Genomic DNA, 10312 nt, shown 5'->3' on the forward strand with positions numbered 1-10312 from the left:
AAGCAATTTCCACATTTTTAGGTATTTGTTGCAGCAGCACTCCACTTTCTGGGACCAAATTCCGTATGTGTTTCCTATGACTGCTACAACAAATTACTGCAAACTGGGTGGCTTGAAACTAAAGGAATTTATTCTCTCCTGGTCCTGGAGGCTGTAAGTCTGAAATCAAGGGTTCAGCAGGGCCATGCTCTCTCAGAATGCTCTCAGGAAGAATCCTTCCTTGCCTCTTCCTAGCTTCCAGTGGCTCCCAACAATTCTTGGCATTCCTTGGCTTGTGGATGCATTTTTCCAATCTCTGCCTCCATCTTCACATGGCCTACAAGGTACAGAGACTGAAAAAAATGAAAGAACGTTGTTGGATTCCCAAATTCTGCAGTCTGATAGAGGTACTCTGCTGTAAACACGTGTTACCAACCAAGAAAAATGAAGAATGACTCTAGGGACAAGGAGGCAGCCTACCTTTACTGTTCAAAGGCCCAGTGGATAGAGCATCAAGCCTCAGAGGATTATTTTCAGGCCGTGAAACCTAATGGAATTTACTCTCTTTGGTTTCAGACTTGCTTGGGATCAGTGACCCCTTTATTACTTTCACTTTCTCCCTATTGGAAATGGGAATATCTATCCTATGCCTGTCCCATCATTGTATTTTCAAAGCAGATGACTTGTTTTCTAGTTTCACAGGTCCACAGATGGAGAGGAATTTTGCCCCAGAATGAACCACACCCAGAGTCTCAACCGTACCTAATTTAGATGACGATACTTGGAACTTTCTGAGTCAATGATGTTTACATGAGATTTTGGACTTAGAGTTGATGCTGGAATGGATTAAGACTTTTAGGGATGTTGGGATAGGATGAATGTATTCTGGCACATGTGAAAGATATGAATTCATAGCCTGCCAGAGGGCAGGCTGTAGTGAGTTGAATAGTGTCCCCCCACGACCCAGAACCTCAGAATGTGAGCTTATTTGGAAATAAAGTCTTTGCAAATGTAATCAATTAAGTTAAGATGAGGTCACACTGGATTAGGGTGGGCCCTAAACCCAATGACAGCAGTCGTGATAAGCCAAAGGGAGAACACACACACACAGAGCAAAGAAGACCAGAGAAGATGGAGCCAGAGACTGAGATGATGTGTCTACAAACCAAGCAATGCCAAAGATTGCCAGGAGGTACCAGAAGCTAGGAAGAGGCAAAAAAAAAATATTCTTCCCTAGAGCCTTCAGAGGGAGCATGGGCCTGCCTAACCAACACCTTAATTTTGGACTACTAACCTCCAGAAATGTGAGAGAAAAAAATTTTGTTGTTTTAACTCACCTAATTTGTGGTAATTTGTTATGTCAACTCTAGGAAACTAAACCACTGTGTAACAATCACTCCGAAATTTAGTGGCTTAAAACAACAGCAATCATTTATTTTACTCATAAATCTTCAATTTGAGCAGAGGTTGGCAGGGATGGCTTGCCTCTGCTCCATGTGGCATCAGCTGGGACAACTTGACTAGAACTGGAAGATCCACTTTCAAGATGGCTCACTGACATGGCTAACAAATTTGTGCTGGTTGTTGCTTAGGAGCTTCGCCAGGGCTGGAGGGCCTCATCATGGGCTCGTTGGTTTCCTTACAGGATGGTGGCTGCTTCCAAGAGCAAGTGTCCCAAGATACCACACAGAAGGTGTACTGCCTTTTATAACATAACCTCAGAAGTCACATTGTATCACTTCTGCCATCGTCACAAACCCACCCAAATTTAAGGGGAAGGAACATAGACTGCCCCCACCTCTCAATGGGAGGAGTATCAAAGTCGCATTAAAAGAAGCGCATATGGGATGGAAGATATTGTTGTGGCCATCTTTAGAAAACAGAATCTGCCACACAAAAGTAGAAGACTACTTACACTAGTGAATTAATTAATTTATCAATAAAAATTTTTTGAGGACTTAACATGCTAACCTGTGGTAGGTAGACTCAAGGAACTCACAGTCTGCTAGTGAAATCGGATAAAAAATCAAGGGATTATAGTACCATGAGATAAGTGTAATGATGGGTAGAAGCACAGGACAAGGTGATGTGGGAACTGGACCAAGACCACACAGGCCCACAAACCTGGCAGAACAAGGTCAGGAAAGTTTCCCAGAGAAAGTATCTGAGTCCTGAAGGATAAGAAGGTTGGGAATGGATGGAGAGGTTACAGGGAGAAAGAATAGCACGGATGGAGATATAAGGTGAAAGAGGGAAATGTATTATTCGGCTTTGCTGTAGAAACAACCAAACTCCAAATCTCAGAAATTTACATGCATTCTTCCTCACTCATATTAAATGCAAGCGGCGTGTCAGCTATGACTGTGCTTCCATTTGGGGCTCTGCTCCATGTTTCTTTTCATTCACCTACTTGGGATATGAGGGTAAAGAGTCCTGGTGGCAACTTGCAATGTCTCTAAAATCTTTGGCTCATCTACTCACATTTCATTGGTCAAAGCATATCACATGGCCAAGCCCAGTGAAACAGTCCAGAAAAACAAATTCCATTGCCATTGTATCAATTCCAACTCATACTGACCCTATAAGGACAGCTTAGAACTGTTCCATAGGGTTTCCAAGGAGCGCCTGATGGATTCAAACTGCTCACCTTTTGGTTAGCAGCTGGAGCTCTTAACCACTACACCACCAGGGTTTCCACCAGGGCTTCAGTGAACTGTAAATTACTCAGGATGGCTGGTGCCCTGAGCAAGAGGTGGGCAGTGTGGAGAGATAAGCCAGACAAATGTGCAGAGTCTAATGACAAAGGATCTCTTAAGTCCTGCTAAGGAGTCTAAATTTTATCCTGAGGTCAACCTATGCTACCAGAGCAACTTAAACAGAGGAGTGCATATCTGTGCTCTAAACTGGTGGCTCTGGCTGCTTTGTGATGGATGAACTGGAAAAGTCACCAACATCGGGAACTGAGGAGGAAGGGGAAGGGAAGGAAGCTAGTATTTGTTTAATGCCTCTTACGTAGCAGATATTGTGGTGGACTTTCACATTCTGTAGCAGTCTAGAACAGTAGCCCTACAAACCACCCCCATTCCTCCCTGTCTGGGCTCACAGTCCCTGCTGATTGGGCAATGGGCCATCTAGTCCCTCCCACCCTAAACAGCACCAATTGGAGTAGGAATCACCCAGCCCATGAGCCAATAAGATTGTCTCAGAGAGACAGATTTTAGAGTATCTCCTGAGTGCCTGAACAGGACGTGTTACAGACTGAAGCAGTCTTGAAAGGAGCGGAAACAGGGAAAGCCGCTCTTCAGGGGAAGAAGAACAAAGCTGCTCAGAGGCAGGCAGAGAAAGGAGACCATTTCACCACCCAGAGGGTGAGTAAGTGGCTGCCTTATTTTCTATTTTGAAGTTTCTGGTTCCACCCCTCTTAAGGACAATGGTGTTCACTGCCTTTGAATCTGTGAGCTACCCCTGAATCCTTATAATAAATGTATTATTTTGTTTCTTCTCTTAGTCCAAGTGGATTTCTGTGACTTAAGCCTCAAAGTACCTTGACTATGATATTTTAATTCTCCGATCCCCCAGGTTCACCCCAGGCTTAATAAATACCAAGTCAGCAGTGCCGTGATTCCACCCAGACATCACCAGATGAAGGGTGAGGCTGCTATTACACAGCTCGCCCTGGTCACATGGGCTCCTGCCCTGAGGCAGGACCAGGGAAGGCAAAGGTTGACCAGGACTAAAGGCCACAAACCCAGGGCCTGGAGGCTGAGACTTGAAGAGGGCAGGGATGGCTTTTCCTAAAACCTAGAACCACCTTCTTCCTAATACCCGCAGGAAATATCAACCACTGAAAGCTGGAAGCATCTGGGAAGCAGAGCTCAGAGAGAAAGAGGAGGCCTGGGGGTGGGGAGCAGAGCTTGGTAGAAGGGCCAGTCCTAGTGAAATAGGTCAGAACATGGATCTGCAGCCAAAGAGCCTGGGTTCAAAACCCAGATCTGCCACAGCTGCTGGACCTTGGACAAGTTACTTAAATTTATCCTCTCTGAGCCTCAGCTTCATCATCTGTAAGATGGAGCTGTTAATTACATTCACCTCATAGAGCTGTGCGGAGATTACTTGAGATAGCACAATGCCGGGCACTTAATAGGCATTCAGTAAATAGTTGCTATTATTTTTCTATTACAGGAACTAACAGCAGTAAGGCATATGGTGCATAGCATGAGTTTTGGCATTAAGGACTGAAATTCCAGAGGTATCTTACCAGCTGTATGACCTTGATCAAGCTTTCTAACATCTCTGAGCTTGTCTTCTCATCTGTTGTTGTTAGGTGCCATGAAGTCAGCTCCAACTCATAACAACCTATGTATAACAGAACAAAACCTTGTCCAGTCCTGCACCATCCTCACAATCATTGTTATGTTGGAGCCCACTGTTGCAGTCACTGTGTCAATCCACCTCATTGAGGGTCTCCATCTTTTTTTGCTGACCCTCTACTTTACCAAGCATGATGTCTTTCTCCTGCAATTGGTCCTTCCTGATGACATGTCCAAAGTAATCAAGAAGAAGTCTCACCATCCTTATTTCGAAGGAGCATTCTGGCCATACTTCCTCCAACACAGGTTGTTTCATTCTCTGACAGTCCGTGGTATATCTATATTCTTTGCCAACACCACAATTTGAATGCATCAATTCTTCGTCGTCTATACTTACTTTCTAGGGCTACTGTACCCACTATAAATTAGCATACTGCCTTATGCATAGAAGATACTCTATTAATGGAAGCTATTTTTATTATAACGGATACACCTGGCTTTATTTCCAGGTGCAGGGGGCTAATGAAGAAGGAGCTGGGAAGGGAAGTGGGAAATGCATATTCCTCCAGACTTTCAATATGATTCCTGCTTTGTGCTCAGACCTGGGAGCAAACACAACAGACAGAAAAGACTTGGTTTAACACCGTAGGAATATGCAATTTCATGCTTGTATGCAGCTGTCTTTTGCTTTCTGAGAATTCTCCTAATGAGACCAAAGTCCTGGAAACACCATCAGATAATGCAAAACATCGTGACAGCTGAAGTTCTCTCATTGGTCCCCAAACTGGGATCCAGCCTTCTCACATACTTTAGCTCATTTCCTCTTCTTAAAATGCTGGGAGCAAGGTGTTTGTTATGCCTGCTTCCAACTGGGAAACTTACTCTATAAGAATAAGTCACATGCTTTTGGTCACACTGTTACTAAGTGGCAGAGGAAGGAATTACCCTAGATATTCTGACCCCAAAGCCCATACCCTTTCCAATGCTGCTGTGGATAGTGAAAGGCATAGACCAAGGAGATCTCAAGTTCTAAGAGTTTCTGTCTTTCCGACTGCTCCCAAGAACCTTGAGTCACATTTCTCAGCATTTCCCACAGTGCCAAGCCCAGGCCAGAGCTTGATAACATATGTTACCTGGAAACTAAAGCTGCCTTTTGACACTTAAGCCAGGTGTGTTCTGAAATAACACTAATCATATACTAATCATATGCAACTACCTAGACAATCATATCACAGCCCTAATCGACGGCACTGGGTTATAATAGGCAGTGAATAAGTCTCAATTATTGAGTACCCATCATGAACCAGAAGCTTCATACACTTTATTTGTACCCCCCCAAAGCAACTGTATTCAATTTAACAACCAGTTGTTGAATGCCTACTATGCGTCAAGCATTAGGTTATTAACCCCATTTCACAAATGAGTAAAATAAGGCTTCAAAATTGAGTGACTTGGGCCTTAATACATGGCATAAATATTATACAAACCATAGCTAACAATGCACAAATACCAGAAGAGAAACTAGATAACTGGGAGCTCCTGAAAATTAAGCACTTATGCTCATCAAAAGACTTCACCAAAAGAGTAAAAAGAGAGGCTACAAACTGGGCAAAATTTTTGGCTATGAGTATCTGGCAAGGGTCTAATCTCTAAAATCTACAAAATACTTCCACACCTCAATAACAAAAAGACAAATAATCTTTTAAAAATGGACAAAGGATGTGAACAGGCATTTCACCAAAGAAGACATTCAGGCAGCCAACAGACATATAGAAAATGCTCATGATCATTAGCCATTAGAGAAATCCAAATCAAAACTACAATGAGGTACCATCTTACCCCAACAATACTGGCACTAATCCAAAAAACACAAATGTTGGAGAGGTTACAGGGAGATTGGAGCTCTTATGCACTGCTAGTGGGAATGTAAAATGGTACAACCACTTTAGAAAATGATATGGCACTTCCTTAAAAAGCTGGAAGTAGAAATACCATATGATCTCCAATCCCACTACCTAGAGAAATAAGAGCTGTCACATAAATAGACCCCTGTTCATTGCAGCACTATTTGCAATAGCAAAAAGATCAAAACAACTTAAGTGCCCATCGACAGATAAATGGATAAACAAATCATTGTACATACAATGGAATACTACACAAGGATAAAGAAAATGATGAATCCAAGAAACATCTCACAGCATGAATGAATCTGGACAGCATTATGTTGAGTGAAATAAGTCAGTCACAAAAGAGCAAATATTGTATGAGTCCACTATTATAAGAACTCAAAAAAAGGCTTACACACAGAAGAAAAAACTATTTGATGGTTACAAAGGTAGGGAGGAAGGGTGAGGGGGAATCACTAACTAGATAGTAGACAAGTGTCAACTTTGGTGAAGGGAAGGACAACACACAGTATAGGAGAAGTCAGCACAACTGGACCAAAGCAAAAGCGTAGAAGTTTCCCAGACACATCCAAACACTTTGAGGGACCGTGTTGCTGGGGCTAGGAGCTGGGGACCATCGTCTTGGGGAACATCTAGGTCAGCTGGTATAACATAGTTCATAAAGAAAACATTCTGCATCCCACTTTGGTGAGTAGCATCTGGGGTCTTAAAAGCTTGTGAGCTGCCATCTAAAATACATCTATCGGTCCCATCCCTTCCAGAGCAAAGGAGAATGAAGGAAACCAAAGACACAAGGACTAAAGGACCACATGAACTAGAGACTCCACTATCCTGAGCCCAGAAGGATTAGACGTCTACCACCACCGTCTACCACCACCGACCACAATGACAGAGGTCACAACGGAGAGTCCCAGACAGAATGAGAGAAAAATGTTGAACAGAATTCAAATTCACAAAAAGACCAGACTTACTGGTTTGACAGAGACTGGAGGAACCTCCGAGACTATGACCCCCCCAGATACTCTGCTAACTCAGAACTGAAATCACTCCCAAAGTCCATTTTTCAGACAAAGATTAAACCGGCCTATAAAACAAAAAAATAACACATGTGAGGAACATGCTTCTTAGTTCAATGAATATACGAGACCAAATGGCAACTCCTGTCCAAAAGCAAGACGAGAAAGCAGGGAGGGACAGGAACTGCATGAATGGACACAGGGAACCTGGGTTGGAAAGGGGGAGCATGCTGTCACATTGTGGGGATTGTAACCAATGTCACAAAACAATGAGTGTATACATTTTTGAATGAGAAGATAACTTGAGCTGTAAACTTTCACCTAAAGCACCATCTTTTTTTTTTTTTTTTCCTTTTTTAAAGATTGAGTGACTTAGTAAAGTGGTGGGTCTAGGTCAAGGACCCAGGCCTGTCCGACACCAAAGCACTCCACATGCTCTGCTCCACCGACCCCATCTTTCCCATGTGTAAGCATTTGCTAATAGTCTGACTATATTAGAACGGTTGTTGGTGGTAATTGCTGGAGGTGCTACCATACCTGTCCCCACAAACAAGAATGCCACTGTACTGCCAGAGGACACCTACTTGAGGCTGCCTTTGACCTGGTCCCTCCACAGCAGCCTCATGCATAGGTTCCCCTGGGCTATCTGCCCAACCCAGCAGGACCGTATCTTCTTTCTACCTACTTCATTAAAGCATTCTCACAGTACTATGCATAAATTAATTAGCGTACATTCTTCTATAAGAAACAGCCTCTGGATTTTAGCCTTAATTCACAGAGACAACTAAGGATTGGATTTCCAAGTTAAGAACAATGCTGCCTTTTTCCAGCTTCCTTTTAAAATGTAGAACTCAGGTGAAATCCCGGTGTGGCTGCCCCCCATGGCTGGGTGGGAGTGCTCTCTGCCCAGAAGCTACCCAAATCAGGGGAGCCAAGAGCAGTCACCAGCCAGGGGAAAGGATATCAGTGATAAGTGGGGCTGATGCATTGTAATTAATGGTAATAAAAACAGATATTGCATGAGAGAGAAGTGACATGCCAGGAATCCCTTTTCCCAGATAGAGTTTCTCACAGGTAATGGAAAGAAGGAAAAAAAAGTCACTTCTTACAGGTAACCTAATCTACCCATTGCCCACTGAGGATTTTTTTTTTTTTTTAAGTAAAGTAACTAAGGAAACGCAACTAAAGACACCAGGACCAGCAAAATTAAAACAACTCTACTTAGAAAACTTTCTTTCCTGCAACCCACGGGAACTTGGTAATGCTGTCGGCAGAGACCTGGGGTTTCTAAGAACACAGCATAGCTTCTTGGGCCCTACAAAGACCCCAGCCCCCAGCCCTTCTGTTTGGGGGAATGCATCACAGGGCCCTGCGAAACTTCCCATTACAGCGAAATTGGGAGGGCAGGAAGGGGGTTGGGAGAAGAGGAGAAAAGAGCAGAAAGAAGGCCATTCTCCTTTTGGCCTGGCCACTACCCAGTTCTTGCTGTCAAGCAAAATCCATTGGTCATTCAACACATTTACTCAGTGCCTACCACGCGCAAGGCAGAACCAGATGCTCCAGGGGGACACGCAATGGAGAAAAGTAGGAGTCTGTCCCCAAGGAAGGAGCCCTGTTGCTCGGCTGCTAACCCAAAGGTGGACGGTTTGCACCCACCAGCTGCTCAGCGGGAGAAAGATGTGGCAGTCCGATTCCGTAAAGATGGCAGTCCGATTCCGTAAAGATGACAACCCTGTCCTGTAGGGTCGGTTTGAGTCGGAATCGACTCCAGGACAGTGGGTCTGTGTGATCTGACCCTGCCTGGCAACCCATTGCGCCTCCGGGCTTGTGTGAGTGTCTGCCTCCGAGGGAACGGCGCGCTTCACAAAAGCACCCCATTTCTTGTGCCCTCTCTGCCAGGTCACAGAGCGGGTTAGCGCGTGGGTACTTCCTACCGCGCCCTCTCGCTCCTCCGCAGGGATCACAAGGAAACTGTGCACCAACCCACCGGCCCCAATTCTGGGACCTGCCGCGTGGGGGCACTCGCGTGCAGGCCTGGCAGAAGGCAGGACCGGGATTCGCAAACCCTCTACACCCCCTCTGGGGTGAAAAAAAACAGTCCGGCGTGCTGTTCTTCGCTTTCCTGAGCTGAAAGCCGTGAGCCTGGCACCCTCGCCCAAATGCTGGACCCGCCACGCCCGCCCCCTCTCCGGGAAGGGCCCCATTGGCTTCCCCTGCAGGCCCGGAGGGAAAGCGGCTGGTAGGAAGGCCTCCAGGACTGAGGCGTGGCCGCGGGCGGGGACCAAGCGTCACAGGCAGCAGGACTGCGCCCCGGGCCTGCGAACCCACCGATCTCGCGCTCAGCCCCTGGGCAGCCTCTGGCCGAGCTGTCGATTCTCCCGGCCTCCACGCGGGGCCCGAGAGCCAGTTCTCGCTCTTTTCGTTTGAACGAGATCCCCTGTGAGCCCGCGGCCTCCTAACCGTTTTCTTGTACGGACCTTCCTGGCAGCCACGTGGGTCAGAAGGAGAAGGCCGGCAGGGCCGAGGGGCGCAGCGGCCTCTGACCCACGGTGGCCCCAGGGGACCTTACTGCCTCCCCACCCAGCTGCTCTGGCTCCTGCGGCCTGTGACCGCCCCAGGCACGTGCAGCGTGGGCGACGCCCCAGTTCTGTTTCGCAAGTGTGGCCACCCCAAGCCCAGCGCCTGGCAACCCTACCCGGGCTCAGGGGGCCGCGGGGCCCATTTTCTGAAACGGAGAATCCGTGGGAGCGGAATTCCCGCGCTGTAACCTGTCCCAAACTTTAGGCAAAACCGAAAAGCCGTGGAGGCCGAGTTTGCAAACCCTCCAGTGCGTCCTCCTGGACGCGACATAACGGACCGACTGCGGGTGCGCCCAGTGGCCGGGCAGCTGGGGGGCGCCACGCGAGGCCCAAGGCGGGCGGCCGGTCCCCGCGAGTGTGCGGCGGGAAGCCAGGGCTCGGGGTTGTCCGGGAACCGCGCCCGGCCCACCCCGGGGTCTGGCACTCGCTGCTGCGGGAAGGCGGACTGGGGCCTCTGGGTCGCGTCATCCCAGCACTCTGAGCCCCGGGTGCTGAACTTCGCGGAGGGCTTGAGGCTGCCT

Source organism: Loxodonta africana, chromosome 26 (genome assembly GCF_030014295.1).
Source record: "Loxodonta africana isolate mLoxAfr1 chromosome 26, mLoxAfr1.hap2, whole genome shotgun sequence".
Taxonomy (NCBI): Eukaryota; Metazoa; Chordata; class Mammalia; order Proboscidea; family Elephantidae; genus Loxodonta; species Loxodonta africana.